Raw genomic sequence first — 20,385 nt, forward strand, 5'->3', positions numbered from 1 at the left:
CGAGTCATGAAATGATTTATGTAAATCATCCAGAGAAAGATTTAAAATATAAGACTTTAACATTTAAATATGGTGCACTTTTTAACACTGGAAAATTTTCCAGTTCAGTGCTATAGATAATAGTTGCATGTAATGAAATTACTAAATTCCATACATACTTTTAAAAGATTCGAGAAGAATTCCTCCCCAGGCAGCCCAGACTGTAACGAGCACTACAGAATGTGGTAATATTAATATTACCCACATAGCAATATTGTAGCCTATCAGAAATTACAGAAGGCTTTTTAGCTGCTGTGGTCGGAACACAGTGCTTCCAAATGCATGTTTTATTACATTTAAAAAACCTTTGGCATGTGTTCCAGTATTGTCTCGCTCCCCTTTATTATTAACAGGCATCAAAATCTTTATGCCTCAGCGCTGCTGCTTGTCTCATCAACCAATTGTACAAGTCCCTGGTCACTGGAGAGGTGAATGCAGCCGTATTCCTGCGCCTGCTAGCCGACAGCTAAGGACTGTGTTTAGAAACTCCACGGCTGAATTTTTTATGACAAGCTTTCAGGCATTTCCCGTTTCCAGTTCACTGGAAATGCCTTCTTTGGAGAAGCTGTCTTTTCAATTTCAGAAGAAATGCAAAACGACACGGACCGTAATTCTAGGCTCCAGTTGTAACAGACTGACACCAGCCATCTGTCCAAAGAGCTACCAGTAGCATGTGCCATATGGAAAAATGCCCCCCCCCCAGCTGTATGCGAAATACATGAACCACAGCTACTGGTAATTATTAGCTGCATTCCAGTCCATTGTTTTTTAGCTTGTCTGTGCATTAGAGCTGTATACAAATCATGCTTGGTCTAGAGTGAACTTCCAGGCCAGGTCCCAAGAAAACTAGCAGTCCAAGCCCAGCTTTTGCCTTGGTGACCTGATCAGTGAGGACCGCTTCAATTCTTGAGAGGATCAGTCCTAGGAGTTTGGTCTGGACCATCCCGGGTGGAGGAGGGGGTGGGGGGGGGGGGGCAAGGGGGCACAGCCACGACTTATATTCAAGGTAGGATGATGATTTTTTTTTAAATCAGCTTTACTGAGTTTTTTTGTTCAGCACGTCTTAAACATCATTACAAGATAGGACATTGTGGGGATGTCCAGACATTGAAGAGTACAGCAGAGGGGGAGAATAAAATAAATTGCAACAATATGAAACGAAAAAAGTATCTAAACCAAAATACAATACAGTAACAAGTCTGATCCTGAGTCAATCATCCAAAGGGTAGAGTGTGGTTTTGTCAGTGTTTGAGTGCGTCAGCGGGGCGTCCATCCCTTAACTGTCTGCTGGCATCTGCTTAGGTAGGCTGTAGTCGTATATTCAGAGTTGCCGATTGAGAAGTGGGCAGTGGTAGTGTAGTGCAGAACATAGGCTAGTCTGGGGCTGTCTGGTATCATCATTGGTATCATCATTGGCATCACTTTCGAACATAAGGTGCAAGTCATTCTATATAGTTGCAATGGGGCATCTATAGAGGCCTCACTGCTTCTTTCCATGCAGGGACACAGACTCCACCTCTGCCCAGAGGACACTCGTGGAACACCACTGTGCGACTCCTGGCAGGGATGGGACTTTCCACTGCATTGTAATTATGCACCTGGCCAGCAGGTGGGTGGGATCAATGAAGCTGTTCATCACTCTTAGTTTTCTAGCGCTTCTATAGCCCCAGTAAGTAACTTTCAACACAAATTAAGTCATGGTAGCCAGCAGTCCAGGTGAGGATTGTGCTGATTTCGGTCCCAAAGGTCTGTGCTAATGAGCAGTTCAAGAGCATGTGGAGAATATCTGCCTGGGAGGCATAACAGCGGGGGCAATCTGATGACGCAGGAGTGGAGAATTTGTAGAGCTGAGGTAGGGTCAAGGTAGCTCTGTGTTATATGTTATGTTGTATGTACTGACATTCCACATTTACGAGATACTTTTTGTGGCTGTTCAAGAGCGTTCTGCCACTCTTTTGGGGTCAGGGGATGGCCTAAGCCATGTTCCTACCTCTGTCTGTGTTCAAGGTAAGATGATGCTTTACATATACATCTAACTGCCCCATTCCCTGCCTGCCCAGGTCTCCTAGACTGTGCTCTGTGTATGTGATTAATGTAATGCAAAAAAAAAAAAAAATTCTCCAACGAAAAGCAAAGAAAGATTCTTTAATGTGTGGGTAGGTTGGCAGGGCATGTTAGGGGCACTAGGCCGAGGTCACTGGGAGTGAAACAGGGCTCCAGCTCCTTCGCCCTTTCATGGGCAACCAACGCAGTGTTGCATTCAGTAAAGCACACATGTGCATATATCAGACTCCGAAAGCACTGCAGGGCCAGATAAAGGGTAGAAGTGCACTACGCAAATGTTGGTAACATAATATCTAACATAAAAGGTGCCCATCTTTCAGTATGGCAATCCCAACAATGTTGTGAAAGCCTCTTCTGAAAGCCACAGTTAGATGCACTTTATTTTCACACTCCTGGGCTTCTGCTAATTTCTTTCTAATACAAAACATTTCATTACATTGTGGCAGTCTAATGTACATGAAAAAGCTTCACAAGGAGAGACATTAATATATTTTTTTTTTTTAAATGTGTTTTTATTATTTATTATCACACAACAAAATTACACAAGTGAAAGCTGTCAATAAGAATAACATTTGCAACAGGTTCGTTCATCACATCACCCTAGACGGCTTATGTACCATGACTGGGCTATGTTGTACTTCGCCCACTTCCGCGCCACTGCCAGAGAGAACGTGTTGCCACGGGCTGGAGCAGGGGGGGGAATAGTCCTGACTGGGCATCATATTAAAGCATCCTGTTGCATTGGAAAGAAAGAAAAAAAAAAAAAAAACAGAAAAGAGAAAAGAAAGAAAGAGAAAGAGGGGAAATACTGTGGGGGGGGATAAAGGCCGGGGGGGGCCCCCAAGACGGAGGAAGCGGGGGCAGAGGAGGAAAGGAAGGCACGCGCGCGAGCATTGGGTCATGCGTCCCTTTGTGTGCTGGTGTTATTGCTAGTTGGTTACCGCCTGTTAGGTTATACAATTTCATGTTGTCTCTCCCAGCTCCTGTCCGCCTTCCTCTATTTGACATTCTGATTCGAGCCTGATGAAGGGTGGTTGCGCGCTATCACTGGGGGGTTACAGCTATTTAGGACTATAAAATGCAGATTTTAATGTTCGTTGGGGGGATCGTTCAGGGCGGGCGTTCGTCATCTTTTCTTTCTATTATTGCTACGAAAGAGTTCCAGGTGTCAAGACCTTTGACCAGAACACCCTTTGTTGATAGGAGCTGAAGCGTGTCGGCTTCGGCCCTGGCCCAACGCCGCAGCTCCGATCGCCATTGTTCAATGCTCGGCGCGGCTGGTGCCTTCCAGTGCATGGCTATGAGGCGTCTGTACAACACCAGTGCCAGCGCTATGCATCTTAGGGTTTGTTTCCGTCTTTTAAGGCTTGGACCTACACCCAGCAAACACAGCTCCGGGGTGGGGGACATTTCAACAGCTGTCCAATCAACAAGCAGTACTATTATGTCTTCCCATACTTTCCGGATTGGGGGGCATTCCCAGGTCATGTGGTAAAAGGTGGCTTCGGGAGTGGCGCATCTAGGGCATGTTTGCTTTGAGTGGGGGAAAATACGGGTTATTCGATGAGGTGATAAATATGTTTGATGTAAATAATTAAACTGGGTATAACGAAAACGCGGGTTGCGTGATACTTCTTTTGTCATTGTCAACGCCTGATTCCAAGCGGGTTGTGGTAGAGGCTCTGCTAGCACTGCATCCCACTTGTTCTTTGATTGTACTTGTTTATCTTCAGCGCAAGAAGTTAAGATTATGTATGCTCTTGACACATTTATTGAATCTTCTATGCTACCTAGCAACTCATGCAATCTAGGGGAGATATTTGGTTCTGAGTTTTCATTGCCCCAGCAAAACCTTAGTGTCTGGCGTACAGCTCCATATGCTATAAAGCTTCCGCGCCCCAGTTCATATTTATCAATTAGTGTATTGAAAGTTAGGAGGCGTCCTTCACTATAGATGTCGCCGATGGTGCGTATTCCCTTTTCTGACCAACTGTTCAGGCCAACTCTAGCTGCTATGTTGGCTATTTTCGAGATGGCCAAAAATGGAAGCCTGGGGGAATATTGTGGTGTTTTATTGTTCATGATCACATGGTGGCCCCATATCCAGTGCGCAATTTTCAGTAGTATGTTGCGTGGGTGTTTGGGGGATTCGCGATTCATCAAGTATTGTATTAAGCCCCTGTTCCCCAAAGACGAGTGGATCATCTGTGATTCAGCTCCGTCTGGACGGCTTAGCCAGGATGAGATCCATTGTAACTGGGAAGCTGCGTAGTACATTTCGAATCTAGGCGCTCCCATTCCACCCATTGTTAGTGGGTGGTATAATTTTGTTAGTGCCACTCGGCGTCTGCCGTTGCCCCATATGAGATTTATTAATAGGCTATTCAGAGGTTTAAAGAAAGAGGCTGGGAGAGTCAGTGGGAGGGCCATGAAGAAGTACAACAATCGGGGCAGGATCACCATCTTCGCTATGGCTACTCTGCCCAATGGTGATAGAGGGAGTGAGCACCAGAAGGGCAGGGAGCCTCTAATGGATCGAATCGCCTGCCCCAAGTTGCCGTCCCTGAGATCTCGTGCGTCGTGATATATGTTTACACCCAAGTATTTGAAAGTGGTGTAACACCATTTCAGTTCGCCAGGGTTGGAGGATAATCTGTGTGCTTCAGGGACAGGACACATAGGGAATATGCACGACTTAGACCAATTTACCTTGAGTCCGGCCAACGTGCCAAACCTGTGCAGTAACTTCAGCACTTCAGGTAGGGATTTTTGGTGATCTCGTAAGAAAATAAGTGCATCGTCTGCATATAGCGACACTATACGGTGTGTGTGGTCGTCTCGGATGCCCCATGCAGGGGCTACCGCTCGTAGGTGAGCTGCTAAGGGTTCGATTGCGAGGGCGAATAAAAGCGGGGATAATGGGCAGCCCTGCCTGGTTCCTCTCTCTATTTTAAACGGTTGCGAAATCGTGTCGCCCGTTTTGACTCTTGCAGAAGGGTTAGTGTAGAGTACCTCTATCCATCTGATGAATGTTCGACCGAAGCCCATACGGCGCAACGTCTCCATCAAGAAGGGCCAACCCAGCGTGTCAAATGCTTTTTCTATGTCCAGTGATACTGCCACTTGAGCATAGTCATCCGTTCGTGAGTTCGCCATAAGGCGCAATAAGTTTCGGATATTGCTAAATGTGCTCCGGCCAGGTATAAATCCAGCCTGGTCGTGATGTATCAGGTCCGGCATACATGGGAGCAAACGGTTGGCTAGCAGTTTACCGAGTAGCTTACAGTCTGTGTTCAGTAGTGATAGTGGTCTATATGAACGTACATCCAATGGGTCTCTCCCCGGCTTAGGTAGCACTGCTATCAGCGCTTCACGGCATGTGTCTGGTAATTGTCCACGCTCTAGCGCCTCCGTCAGCATCTCTAGATATGGGGTTTGTGTTTGAGTCGGGAACATGCTATAGTATTCAATAGGCAGTCCATCGTTGCCTGGTGCTTTGCCATGCGGCAATTGTTTTAGGGCCTGCTGTATCTCATTGATATCAATTGGTCTTTCCAGGTCTGCAACCTGAGCGGTCGTTAGTTGTTTCAGCTCGATAACAGTAAAAAACTCGCTCAGTGATGTTTCGGGTGGGGGGACGGGAGCTTTGTATAGTGTGCTGTAATACTCCTTAAAGGCTAGGTTAATATCGGCCTGTGCATTTACTATTAGTCCTGTTTCTAATCGGATGGCTCCTATGGGGGATTTCCGGCCACCATTGTGTATGAGCCATGACAGTAATTTACCCGATCTGTCACCCTCTGCGTGGTTACGAGCTATGTAGTGTCGATGGTCAAACAGACCTAGTCGTCTATCAGCTTCGTACCATTGTGCGCGCTTTCCAGCTAGTTCTGTGTGTGTAATCTCGCCCCTGGCGAAGTCTTTCTCAAAAGAATGTACTTCCTTTTCTAAGTTACTAAGCTCACGTGCTAGTGTTTGACGCGCGCCGACTGTTGCTGAGATGCATGTTCCTCGTATGACTGCCTTATGTGCGTCCCATTCTGTTGATCTAGAGCCCGTTGTCCCCTTGTTTTGGATGAAGTAAGAGGATATGTGTATGGCTAATTCATCTCGGAAAGGGGGGTCTTGTAACAATCGGGTCTGGAGGCGCCAAGTTGGGATGCATGCGCGCGGGCTGCCCCATCTGAAATGAGCGATGAGAGGGGAGTGATCTGAGATTACCCTAGCGGTGTAATCAGCGCTAGTGATCTTGTGGGTGATGTCTTGGGAGATGAGGATAAGGTCTATGCGAGTGTGGAGGAGGTGTACTGGGGAGTAGTATGAGTATTCGCGATCATGGGGGTGTATATGCCTCCAGGTATCTATGAGACGGTGGTCTACCATCCATTGACGCAGCATCTGCGAATTTTTGATTGCTTGGGAGGCTGCTATGGGGGGGTGTGATCTATCCGTATCTATATGTGGAACGCAGTTCATATCCCCGCCCCAGATACATGTAGAGGATAGGTCGTTTGAGAAGTGTGAGATTGTTTTGTGTAGGAATTCACTTTGTCCGACGTTCGGGACGTACAGTCCGTTCAGTGTTACTGGTTCCCCATCTAAGTGGCCTGTTAAATGTATGTATCTGCCCTCTATGTCAAAAACGCCGCGCCGCACAGTGTACGGGACCCCCGGGGCTATCCATATCAAAACCCCTCTTGCGTATGATGAATTTCCCGACCCGTGGACCTGCCCGCCCCACTTTCTTTCCAACCAGGGAATATCTACAGGGGTAATGTGCGTTTCTTGGAGAATGGCTATATGAATATTGTGACGCTTTAGGTGCGCGTGTATCCTATTGCGCTTTCTTATGCCCGCCATACCCTTAACATTCCACGTCATTATATTATATGTTGGTTCCTTTTTTGTCATGTTAAGTTAGGTTGTTGCACACCTATTTTTTTGTACAGTTGGGTCGATCCCGTGACGCGTCCAGAGACTGCTGTTAGTCTAGTGCGCGCCGCCCACCCACGTCTCCCCTCCGCCACCAGCGCCCGCCCGCCAGCCCCCCCAGTCCTACAAAACAACATTATCAAAAGAGAATAATAAAAATGAGAGCAAAAGAAATAATAGGCAAAAGGATATTTCGGGTAAAGCCCGGAGATAAACATAATGGCACAACTGGTGCCTAAACTGCAAACTGCGAAGTTAAGTTCCATTCGGGAGTGACTTGGTTGTCGGAGAGCGTGGTTTTGGTATAGCCGGGCGGGAACCGACCCGTCTCCAGGATAATTTTGTCCCTGCTCGGTCCAAATTGTAAGTACAACCGCTTTGGTTACCCTGTTAGTCCCAGTCAAGGAAGCTAGCGGCCAGATCCCATCCCAAAGAAACCACCAAGCACCGCTCTAGGCCGCATAAGGGCGGGAGGTCGCGTGTCCCAACGCCGGACTCATGTCTGTGGCGCAGTTCATATTCCCTCACGAGGTCTAGAGATCATCCGCAACGCGCGGTGTAAGGTCAGGGCCGGCCAGTAGGAAGGAGGAGGATGCACTTGATTCCCCTCCTGGGGATCCGCTGTCTGTAGCATCTGTGTCACTTCGGGTTTTGGATTGTGGTCGAGTGAAGGAGCTAGTTTCCCTTAATATTTGAGCTTGCTCTGATTCCATTTGCGATTTCGTTGGGCGCAATGTGGTCTTGCTTTGTTTTTTTTTCCTCCTGGAGCTGGGTGTTATCCAGTCCTCAGTTGTTGTCTTTTCCGTTGGCGGGCTGATCAAACCTTTGGCGTGAATCCAAGTCCATGCATCCTCTGGGGTAGGGAATATGAGCGTTTTCTCATCTATGGTGATACGCAGGCGGGCTGGGAACATGAGAGAATAAGTTATATTATTTTGTCGCAAGATTTGTTTGATCTTTACAAAGGTTGCTCTTCTACGTTGTACTTCCAGCGTATAGTCCGGGTATGCAGATATGTTATTATTTTCCAAGCTGATTTGACTGGAAGATCTAAAGTGTTGAAGAACAGAATCTCTGTCTCTATGGTTAAGAAATCTAGCTATCATGGGTCGGGGTGGCGCTCCAGGCCGAGGGGGTCTGCCCGGTATTCTGTGGGCTCTTTCTATCATTGGTGATTTTGTGGCATCCTGAGTTTTCATTATTTCTTTCAGCCAGTTTTCTAAGAAATCCTCGGCTTTGGGTAGTTCCAATCGTTCTGGGATGCCAATGAATCTGATATTGTTACGTCTTGAGCGCCCCTCTGCTTCTTCAGCTCGGCGTTGTAGCTGTGCCAACTCAGTTTCCATCTGTTTGAATTTGCTTTTCATGTCTTTCATTTCCGGGTGAACCGTTTCTAGCGACAGTTCAGCATTATGCACTCTGTCAGACAGTTTGCGGTGGTCAGCTCGGAGTAGGGAGACCTCCAGCACTGCGGCATCAATTTTCCCTTCTAGCGAAGTTTTGGTTTCCATAATTGCCTGCATAATTTTATCAAATTGCTGGGAGTGTGCGCGTAGCGTCTCGCTCAGTTGAAGTTGCGTTGCCTTTTGCATGTCCAGTTGGCCCATGGAGGGGGGGGTTTCTCCCTCCGCAGAAGTCCCTGTTTTGGAATGCTTAGGCTTGACCATTGTGACCACTATGCGACCGGGGAGAATTATGCCGTATGAAATCAGCTATGTGTACTGGTGGGGCGAAGCAGAGCCATGCACGTCAAAGTGGGTGATTTTAGCGTTATCAGTGGTCCAGGCGTGGTTGCTTATTTTCAGGGATATTAGGAGTTAGTATGTTAATTTGTTGACTGAGGCCCTCCTCGTTGCAAGGCAGAGAGCTGAATGCCACTGGCCTGGTACAGGTGCGTTGGGTTTTTCACTTATTTGCTTGTGGCTTGATACTTTGGTGACCCAACGTGGTTGTTTTATGTGCGTTTAATTTATTCTGTGCCAGCGCTTTTTCATTCTTTTTTTTTTTTTTTTTTTCTCTTTTTTATTTCTTTTTTTCCTTTATTCTGATTTTATTGGCTCCTCCTCTCTTTTTTATTTATGTATTTTTATTTTATTTTTTGTAAATTTTTTCCTTCTTCCTTTCTTTCCCACTCCTCCGCCTCTGCTTCCCACTGTTTTATCTTCTGTGCTGGGTGCTGGTGCTTGAGGGTCGTTGTCGCTGGCCCAGTGCCCTGCACGGGAGGAGAGGCCGAAGGTCCCCTCAGCCGGTCCGGTACACTCCACCAAAGGCACGCCGGGGCCCCCACTCCACCCGAGCACGCGTCCGCCGGCCGCCTCCACAGATCAAGGGCGGAGTGCCAGGGTGAGCCAGACGCCCGTTCCTGGCGCCGACACGTCCAAGGCCCGACCCCGCAAGGAAACACCGCCCAGTGCTCTCGCCGCAGCGTCACCGCACGACGCTGCTACCAGTTCTTGGTAGGGGGGCCACGTGGAGCTGTAGGGATGCTAAGCCATATCAGGGGGGGCTCGCTCACTGCCGCGCGCCCCCGTGTTTCTTGTTGCTCCGATGGAGCGCGGCCGAACCGGAAGCCGCGGCGTCCCCCAGGCCGCGCCCCAGCCAGCAGGCCCGCTCCCAGGGCCCACCGCAGTCCAGGCCCAACAGCCCTCGACCCCCCCGGCGATCCCACGGGGAAGCCGAACGGGGCGACCCGACCGCCGTGCCCACGTCTCGCCGGCCGCGGGAGGGCCGCCTCACCTCCCGATCCACAGCACCAGGCGCGTCTTGCTTCCTCGAATCCAGCAGTTGATCACGGGGCCATCCGCAGCTACTTCTGTGTCCTTGAGGGCTGCCCCCGGCACTGGGGGGGTAGCCTCAGCATTTTATGGCCGACCGGGAACCAGGGACCAGGATATTCGGCAAGAAGGAGGGCCGCGAGCGGAGCTCTTTTCTCAAGCGTCCGCTCCGGCCGCCATCTTGGCCACGCCCCCCACATTAATATAAGTCTTGGATGAATAGGCATCAGTTCTTAAAATGGTGCAAAATAGTTGTTTTCCTTGAGAATCCTCATTTTTTCGAAAGAAAATCCTCATTGCACTGCTTAAACGATAGCTGTTTCATTTCAATAAGTGTTTCATTTAAAAATGAAAATGTTGCCACGAGTCTCGGAATCTGTAGGCCACAATGACTTGAATCACAACCTAGGTCCATGCTCTCATACATGTATTTCAGCACAACAGCACCACAACATGCTAAAATACTGCACACAAGGCCATCTTTTTCCACAGGTGGATTGTTGGCTTTCCCTAGCGGAGATGCCGTGGAAGGTATGGAGATTATATCCTATGGAACTTGTAATACAGCGGATGGGATATCTGTCACGTTTGTGATGGAGTAACCCCTCCGCCAAACTCGTAATGAGGCCCTTAATTTGTGGGTTTACGCCATTTTTTCTAACACTTTTACACTCTGACAAAGTTAGAGATTTACTTTTGTCAATGGCCAGAAGTAAATTCCTTGTAACGATGGGAACAGGAAGTGATGGAAGGAACTGGAGTGGAAAGGACTTCTTGACAGGAAAAATAGTTTTTCTCATGAAGAAATGCCCCATACTCAGTTCGACAGCTGTGCATATGAATGAGTTTCCATGTAGTCATAGGGACACATTCACTATTTTTTTTCAGGAGTATGTCAGCTTGGAAAACTGTGTCTGTTGAAAGTTTCCAGGCATACTCTTGGAAAATGTGTACATTGCTAAACATGTAACTCTACCCCCATGTGTAAGAGTTGATCTCCCAGTGTAGATATAGGTTTTCTAAATAATTAGGTCATGTGTATTCACCATGTCAGCACTGTGTTGGTTGACCGGGCCAGCAATAAGTGTAAAGCACTTGCATCACATGCAGAGTTTTCTTCTTGTGTTTTACTTTCAGATTTTAGAGTTGGAAAACTACATAAAAGATTTAATATAGTCCAGTGGGTTTAGCAATTAATGCGATCGTAGGTTTGACTCCCTGCACCATCAGTTCAGCGTTTCATTCTTCTGGAATCAATGAGTGGAATATAAATTCATAAAGATTTACTAATATGTTAGCTAGAGTTGGAATCTCACATCATCAAGATTTACCCACTACAATCCAAATACTAGTATTGAGCAAGTAACTGTGCCATATTTGTTCAAGTGGTTTACCTTGTGCACCCGTTAAGGAGACACTGAAAGCTCGGAGACCTGAATAACTTGAACTTTGCGGAAGTGTCCCAAGAGGTGCATTTGGTGGTGGTGGGGGGAGCCATGTAGTGAATGCTTCTGGGCCACAGACCCGAGCTGCTCTAACCTGGCCACACGCTCAAACTGCCCCAATCTCTCTACACCTGGGCAGATAATGGAGGGTTGGTGAAAGCCATCCTCCAGAGCTTCTGACTGGATGGCTGGTGAATGGAAGACCGGGGTTATCTGTCTCCTGCCCCTCCATTCACCTGAAAACATTCTTCTCCTTCTCTAGCATCAGGCCATGGCAGCCAACCAGATGGCATGGTGTAAGAGGAGTTCTGACCAATCATCATCGTGCTCTCTTCGAAAAACCGCCTGATACTAAGCTGTGTTCCGGAGTGATGCCGTGTCAGCCGTAACCAGCGACAGCTTGGCGGCCTGTTCTCTGACTACACTAATGGCCACCTAACTGTTTGACCTGATACGGTTTGGGTCACACAGTACTGGATATTAGATTTACAAAATGCAGGGCCCAGGAGCCTAACCTGGCAGAAAAAAACACAATATATGAGTGCGCCCCACCCACGGGTGTAGCTTGGTCAGTAAGACTAGGGAGGAGGAGCGGGGTTGGAATGGGGGTGAACTTCAGATTTCCCCACAATTATGCTGCCACATCATGTTAATTATTAAATGAGAAACAGGGATTTAAGGGCTGGGTGAGGCGGGCAAGGAGTGCAGATTGGGAGGGATACTTAAAAGACAGTATTTTGTAAAATAACCATGTTTTTAGCCCTTCAAAACAGTGTCGAGAGTGTACGTGTGTGTGATTTTTCAAAACTCCCAGGAAAAATCCGACAGACGCCTTATCAAACCCAAGCTGAAAGCTACTGTACCCAACTATCTATTAAATAATACATTTATTAGTGAGTTGTAAACACCAACACCCCCCCTTTACCTCCCCCCCCCCCCCCACCAATGCTCCGTCCCTGGCACCACCATAACCTAAGCTGTAAACGCGTGTGTTTCAGTGGGATCTGCCCAGCAGCAACCCTTCAACTCCTCCTTGCCCCCGGGGAGGTGAGGTTGCCTGTTTCTCTGGCCATGCTGAGAGGCCAAGGAGAATTATCATGAAGACATTTTGTCCTTTTCTCTCCTATTGGCTGGCAGACCAGTGCTGAGAAAAATGGAGCCCGTATGACAGGAACAGCAGAAGTAAAGGAGACTGCGCAACTACTAATAATGCAGCAGGTGCAATGGCACCAGGGTTCCTCTGAATTCGAATTGGGCCTTTTGCTTGTCAAGGAAAGGATGGGCGGTTTCCTGCAATGGGGCCTGCGGCTCACTTACTGCATCACCGGGCAAGACTCCAGGGTGATATGGTAATGTTCTGAGGAAAGGAGAGACTTCCGGTCCCCTGCCTTCCACGTAAACCTCGGTTCCTCAAAATCCCAACTTCCATATGTATTATTTTTGCCAGTAAAGGGAACTTCAATGCAAATGTCACTTTTTAAAACAAGCTTGCCCTGGAGCCTTCTTAGAAAGGTAACACTCTAATAAGATCTGGCGTACAGCCGAAGCGATAAAGTGATTTGAATTTAATAATGCGCCCTGTTCATCTTTTACCATTTGCTGTATCAGTTGCTGATGTCTCTATCCCGCTTCCATCTAATTGCCTTTCTCCGTTTTGTGGCGCGCGAGATAGTGCGCGCGCTGCGCAGAGGGCGAGGTGTTTCATTACAGCAGCGCCTACTGGCTCCTACCTCAGATGAAGGGACCCTGCTGTCCTCTCAGAAGGAGTAAAGGGGCCCATTAAAATAGCTGCGATCCTGAATCGATATCCCCTAGATCGGTAATTAACATTCGCTAATGTCAGCCAGGGCTTCCAGTTTGGAAGCCACCAGATGCCTAGCCGGGTCTTCGAGAGTTTAATCATTTGGAGGTGTGAAGCTTGAGCTGGTGAGCAGATGACTTTGGTGCAACCAAACCTGCCTTCAAAAGAGACACGGGCTGGTACTTAACTAGCTTATGCAGTTTGCACAATAAGAGTTACATTTGTTGCAGGAAATCTGAAGGCATAATGCTAATTGTCCTACAAAGGGGAGTTCAGGGTGTGCTTTTTGTACTACAGGGCAGTCGTCTTCAGGGGCGTAGGAGACAATACATTTCTTGGGGGGACAGGGACAGCCTTGGGGACTTTCAATCAACCCTATACAAATCGCTTGTTGTTTGTGAACTGCAGGCTCCGATAAATATACACAATCATATATATTGGAAGTGAAATAGTGAGAAAGGAAGGCATGTTTTCACAGTCTGAAAGTATCTTTTATTGTTATTTACATTCACAAAGTAATTAGCTCAAATGTGAAAATAACATATTGATTAACCTTGCATCTTCATGCACCAACCAAATAAAGGTAGGAGGGTAAAAAGGAAGAACATACCCTTTGTGCCCCACACCCATCATGCCCTTCGCCTCATGCCAATTGGAACCGCACTAGAGATATCAAAAGCGATTAGGTACAACAATTGTAAACTGTGCTCGGAAACCATAGTTCTAATAACACTTCTACTCCTGTGTGTGATCTTGGGAAACTCAGCTCCACATCAGTCATAACTAGAAGCAATTCAACTGAAGAAGCTCTTAGAGTTACAGGCTAAATAAGGAAAATGTCAATTACCCTGTGTACTTCTGTTCATGGCATGTTCCGCTGCAGATTCACATGCTATGCACAGGTCCTGCCATCTAGTGTTGGACTCGGAGTGTTACAAGTTGTTTTTCTTCAAAGAAGTCTTTTCGAGTCACGGGACCGAGTGACTCCTCCTTTTCGGCTCCATCGCGCATGGGCATCGACTCCATCTTAGATTGTTTTCCCTTAGAGGGTAAGGTAGGAGTGATAGAGTGTAAAGAAAGAGATGTCCATGAAATGGAATAGAGATGTATATACATACGTACAAATTTAAATGTAACTTAAACGGCTACAGGCTCCCGGGGAGGCGGGAGGGCGCATGTGAATCTGCAGCGGAACATGTCACGAACAGATGTACACAGGGTAAGTGACATTTTCCGTTCGATGGCATGTGTAGCTGCAGATACACATGCTATGCATAGAATACAAAGCAGTTCTCCTCCCCTAAGCGGTGGTCAGCCTGTAGGAGTTGAAGTTGTTTGAAATAGTGTTCTTAGTACAGCCTGTCCTACTGTGGCTTGTTGTGTTGCTAACACATCTACACAGTAATGCTTGGTAAATGTATGGGGTGTTGACCAAATGGCTGCTTTACAGATTTCTGTCATTGGTATATTTCCTAGAAATGCCATTGTTGCTCCTTTTTTCCTAGTGGAATGTACTTTTGGTGTTATTAACAGCTGTCTTTTAGCCTTTAGGTAACAAGTTTGGATACATTTCACTATCCATCTGGCTGTGCCTTGTTTTGATATAGGATCACCAGTATGGGATTTTTGGAATGCGACAAACAACAGTTTAGTTTTCCTAAATGATTTCGTTCTGTCAATGTAATACATTAAAGCTCTCTTAATATCTAATGTATGTAGTGCTCTCTCTGTCACTGAGTCTGGCTGTGGGAAGAAGACTGGAAGTTCCACTGTTTGAGTTAAATGAAACAGTGAGATGACCTTAGGTAGAAATTTAGGGTTTGTGCGAAGTACAACCTTATGTTTGTGTACTTGTATAAAGGGTTGTTCAATAGTGAATGCTTGTATTTCACTAACTCTTCGTAATGAAGTGATTGCCACTAGAAATGCTACTTTCCAAGTTAGGAATTGAATCTGACAGGAGTGCATGGGTTCAAAGGGTGGACCCATGAGTTGTGTGAGTACAATGTTAAGATTCCATTAAGGTACTGGTGGCGTTCTTGGAGGTATGATGCGTTTTAGACCCTCCATGAAAGCTTTGATGACAGGCATTCTAAATAGAGATTTGGTTTGTATATTTTGCAAATAAGCAGAAATTGCTGTGAGATGTATCTTAATGGATGAAAAACCTAAATTTGCTTTTTGTAGATGGAGTAAATAGCCTACAATGTCTTGTATGGTTGCGTCTAAGGGTGTTATGTGTTTTGCTTGGCAGTAAAAAAAAAATATTTTCCATTTGTTTGCATAACACTGCATGGTGGTAGGTTTTCTTGCCTGTTTAATCACTTCCATACATTCTGGTGGAAGATGTAGATATCCAAACTCTAAGATTTCAGGAGCCAGATTGCCAGATTGAGCATTGCTGGATTGGGGTGTCTGATCTGTTGTTTGTTTTGTGTCAACAGGTCCGGTCTGTTAGGGAGTTTGATGTGTGGTACTATTGACAGGTCTAGCAATGTGGTGCGCCATGGTTGACGTGCCCACGTTGGTGCTATAAGCATGAGTTTGAGTTTGTTTTGACGCAATTTGTTGGCCAGAAATGGAATGAGCGGGAGAGGGGGAAAAGCGTAAGCAAATATCCCTGACCAGTTGATCCATAGAGCATTGCCCTTGGATCAAGGGTGTGGGTACCTAGATGCAAAGTTTTGGCATTTTGCGTTGTGGTTGGTGGCGAACAGATCTAGGTCTAGTGTCCCCCACTGATGAAAGAATTTGTGAAGCACATGGGGGTGAATTTCTCACTCGCGCGTTTGTTGGTGATCTCGGCTGAGGTCGTCTGCTAATTGATTGTGAATCCCTGGAATGTACTGAGCTACCAGGTATATGTTGTTGTGAATTGCCCAATGCCAAATTTTTTGTGCTAGAAGACAAAGTTGTGATGAGTGGGTTCCTCCTTGTTTGTTTAACTAGTACATTGCTGTCATATTGTCCGTTCTGACAAGAATGTGTTTGTGAACAAGAAGAGGTTGAAAAGCTCTTAGTGCTAGGGATACTGCTAGCAGTTCTAAGTGATTTATGTGAAGTTGTTTTTGTTTGTTGTCCCATTGTCCCTGAATGTTGTGATTGTTGAGATGTGCTATCCATCCAATCAATGATGCATCTGTTGTAAGAATGGAGTGAGGCACAGCGTCTTGAAATGGTCGCCCTTTGTTTAAATTTGTGGGATTGCACCACTGAAGCGAATAGTGTGTTTGGTGGTCTATCAACACTAGATCTTGGAGATGACCCTGTGCCTGCGACCATTGTTTTGCAAGGCAATGTTGTAAGGGCTGCATGTGTAATCTTGCGTTTGGGACAATGGCGATGCATGATGCCACCATCCCCAACAGTTTCATGACAAATTGGACAGTGTACTGTTGGTTTTGCTGGATTTTTGGCAATATGCTGTGGAACGATTGCACTCTTTGTGGACTTGGGCTTGCAAGTGCTTTTTGGGTGTTTAATGTGGCTCCTAAGTACTGCTGAATTTGTGCTGGTTGTAGGTGCGATTTTTGGTAATTTATTGAGAGCCCTAGTGTGTGTAGGGTGTTTATTACATAACTTGTGTCATGTTGGCACTGTTTTTGAGTGTTGGCTTTTATTAGCCAGTCGTCGAGATATGGGAAGACATGTATATGTTGTCTCCTTATGTACCCTGCTACTACGGCAAGGCATTTTGTAAATACTCTGGGACCTGTTGTTATCCCGAAAGGTAACACTTTGAATTGGTAATGTTTTCCTTGTATTACAAATCTGAGATATTTTCTGTGAGCTGGATGGATGGGTATGTGAAAATACGCATCTTTTAGATCCAGTGTTGCCATAAAACCTTGTCGTTGTAGCAGTGGGACTACATCTTGTAGTGTTACCATGTGAAAGTGTTCTGATCGGATGTAGAGATTGAGAGTCCTGAGATCTAATATTGGTCTAAATGTTTTGTACTTTTTGGGAATGAGGAAGTACAGGGAGTAAACCCCTGTTCCTTTCTGATGATGTAGCACAAGTTCTATGGCTTGTTTGAGTAATAGTGCCTGTACTTCTGTTTCCAACATTGAAATGTGTTGAGATGGAAGTTTGTGCGTTTTGGGGGGAATGTCTGGAGGAGTTTGTGTGAACTCTATGCAGTAACCATGTTGGATAATGGATAACAACCAATTGTCTGTTGTGATGGGTAACAAGTGGGCGTGGAACTTTTGCAGCCTTCCTCCCGCAGGGGAAGAGTGGTGACCCTAAGTAGACCTGAAAGGGGGATGGGTCAGCTAAACAGGTAAGCACCTATCAGGGACGGCTCTGACACCACCTGCTGGCACTGGTCACTCAGATGCTCCCAGAGTTCGCTGCCAACTTGGAATCCAAGATGGCAAAACCCAGGGACCCTCTGGAGGAGTTCTGAGCACCACACCTGGGGTGGTGATGGACTGGGGAGTGGTCACTCCCCTTTCCTTTGTCCAGTTTCATGCCAGAGCAGGGACTGGGGGTACCTGAACCGGTGTAGACTGGATTATGCAAGGAGGGCACCAAATGTGCCATTCAAAGCATTTCCAGTGGCCTGGGGAAAGAAGCTACCCCTCCCAAGCCTGTAACACCTATTTCTAAAGGGGGAGGGTGTAACACCCCTCTCCCAAAGGAAATCCTTTGTTCTGCCTTTCTGGGCTTGAGCGTCTCAAACAACAGGAGGGCAGCTGGGGCTGCCTGGAAAACCTCAGAAGGCTGGAATGGCAATACTGGGGGTCCTCAGAGTACATTAAATCATGCAACCAATGCTTGCAAAAGCCTTGGGGTATGATTCCAACATGTTTGATACCAAACATACCTATGTTCGGAGTTACCATTATGTAGCTGGACATAGGTAGTGACCTATTTCCAGTACACGTGTAAAATGGCATTCCCCACACTCACGAAGTCTGGGAAAATGGTCCTGGAGGTCATGGGGGCAGCTCTGCTAGTGTGGGGGTGCCCTCACACACAGGTACTCTGCACCCTGCCCTCAGGGCTGGAGGACCTGCTATAGGGTTGACTTATAAGTGACCTGGTGTAGTGTAACTGGCAGTGAAAGGGTGCAAGCACCTTTTCACGCAGGCTGCAATGGCAGTCCTGCAGAAGCCTTTGCATGGGGTACCTATGGGTGGCAAAAGAAATGCTGCAGCCCATAGGGATCTCCTGGAACCCCAATGCCCTGGGTACATACGTACCATATACTAGGGACTTATAAGGGGGCACCAGTATGCCAATTGTGGGTGAAATACTTAGTTACCAGTATGCAACAACTATAATTTAAGGGAGAGAGCATAACTACTGGGGTCCTGATTAGCAGGATCCCAGTAGACACAATCAAACACACTGACAAACAGGCAAAAAGTGGGGGTAACCAAGCTAGAAAGAGGCTACATTCCTTCAAGGTTAGCATCCACAATAATGATTTACAAGCTTTTATACACCGACTTTTACATGAATGACTCAAATAGTGAATCAAGAAGTCATTAGCTCAGAGTACCTATGCTTATGCCAACTTATGTACAATATCACAAATTCAAGTCAAGGTACTTTGGCCGACAATATTTCGATCCCCTAGACAAGTATAAGGATCATCCTAAGCCTTAGTTAAGCTTGAGTTAAAAGGGTTACAGAGGGCTTGTAACCAAAATGGCAAAGATAAATCTGACTCACGTCTCATATGAATGAGAAGGCAATCAATGGAGATCTGAATCTCTAATCAAGCGCCAATGCCATTAAGTAGTAGTAGAGTGGAGTAGTATCACAATGTAATAGAGTGTCATAGAGTGGAGTGGCAGAGTGTCGTAGAGTGGAAAGGCATAAAGAAGAGTGAACTGGAGTAGAGTAAAGTAACGTGAAGTGCCATAGAGAAAGTTGGATAGAGTGTTGTTGAGCATAGTACATTGTTGTATAGTGGAGTGCCATAGAGGGTTGTGCAGTGGCGTTGAGTAGAGTATCGTAGATTGAAGTGGCATGATGTGGGGTGGAGTGGCATTGAGTGGAGTAAAGTGGAATGGAGTGGCGTATAGGGAGTTGTGTAGTAGGGACTTACAGAGTGGAGAAAGTGTTAGAGTTTAATGGAATAGAGTGCCAGAGTCTAGTATCATGGAGTGTAATGTCAGAGTGAAGTGTCATAGAGTGGAGATGGGTGGTCTAGAGTGAAATGGCATACAGTACAGTGGTGCAAAGTAGATTGGTGTTGAGTGTAGTGGTATAGAGTGCATTGGTTTTGAGTAAAGTGGTGTAGATTGCATTGGCGAAGACTGCACTGGTTTAGCGTACAGTACAGTAGCGTAGAGTGGTGAAGAGTAGAGGGGAGCAGAGTTGAGTGGCACATCATAGATTGCAGTGGTTCAGAGTGCTGTGTCATAAAGTGATGCGGCGCATCATAGAGTGGAGTGGTGCAAGGCAGAGTAGACTGATGTAGAGTGCAGTGGTGGAGTGCAGTGATGCAGAGTTGTGTGGCATATAGTACATTGGTGTAGAGTGCAGTAGAGTGGCATATTGTTGAGCGGTGCAGAGTAGAGTGCTGTGGTGCAGAGTAGACAGGAGTATAGTTCAGTGGCAGAGTGCAGTGTTGCAGAGCAGAGTGTCATAAAGGGCAGTGGTGTAGAGTAGAGTGGCATAGAATGCATTGGTGTAGAGTGCAGTGATGTAGAGTGATGCAGAGTAGAAAAGAGTGGCTTAGAGTACAGTGGTGCAGAGTAGATTAGAGTTGCATAGAGTGCTGTGGCATAGAGTAGATTGCTGCAGAGTACAGCATTATGGCAAAGAGTAGATTGTTGCAGAGTGGAGCATAGTGATGTAGAGTGCAGTAGCATAGAGCGGTGCAGAGCAGATTGGAGTGGCGCAGGGTATATTGGAGTGGTGCAGGGTAGATTGGACTGGCATAGAATAGAGTGGAGTTGCGTAGATTGCAGTGTCATAGAGGAGATGATTTCAAAGTAGAGTGAAGTGCCCTACAGTGGAGTGGTGTAGAGTAGATTAGAGTGCAGTGGTGCAGAAAAGAGTGCAGTGGGACAGAGTACAGTGGCATTGAGTGCAGTGGTGCAGAGTAGAGTGGCGTGGAGTTCAGTGGCAGAGAGTGCAATGTTGCAGATTAGAGGGTCGCAGAGTACAGTGGTGTATTGTAGAGTGGCATAGCGTGCTGTGGTGCAGAGTAGATTGGCATAAAGTGCAGTGGCATAGAATGCATTGGTTTTGAGTAAAGTGGTGAAGAATGCACTGGCAGAGTGCAGGGGTGTAGTGTACAATGGTTAGAGTATAATAGCATAGATTGCAGTGGCGTAGTGTAGAGTGCTGCAGAGTAGAGTGGTGT

This window comes from Pleurodeles waltl, chromosome 10 (genome assembly GCF_031143425.1).
Source record: "Pleurodeles waltl isolate 20211129_DDA chromosome 10, aPleWal1.hap1.20221129, whole genome shotgun sequence".
In the NCBI taxonomy this organism is placed as follows: Eukaryota; Metazoa; Chordata; class Amphibia; order Caudata; family Salamandridae; genus Pleurodeles; species Pleurodeles waltl.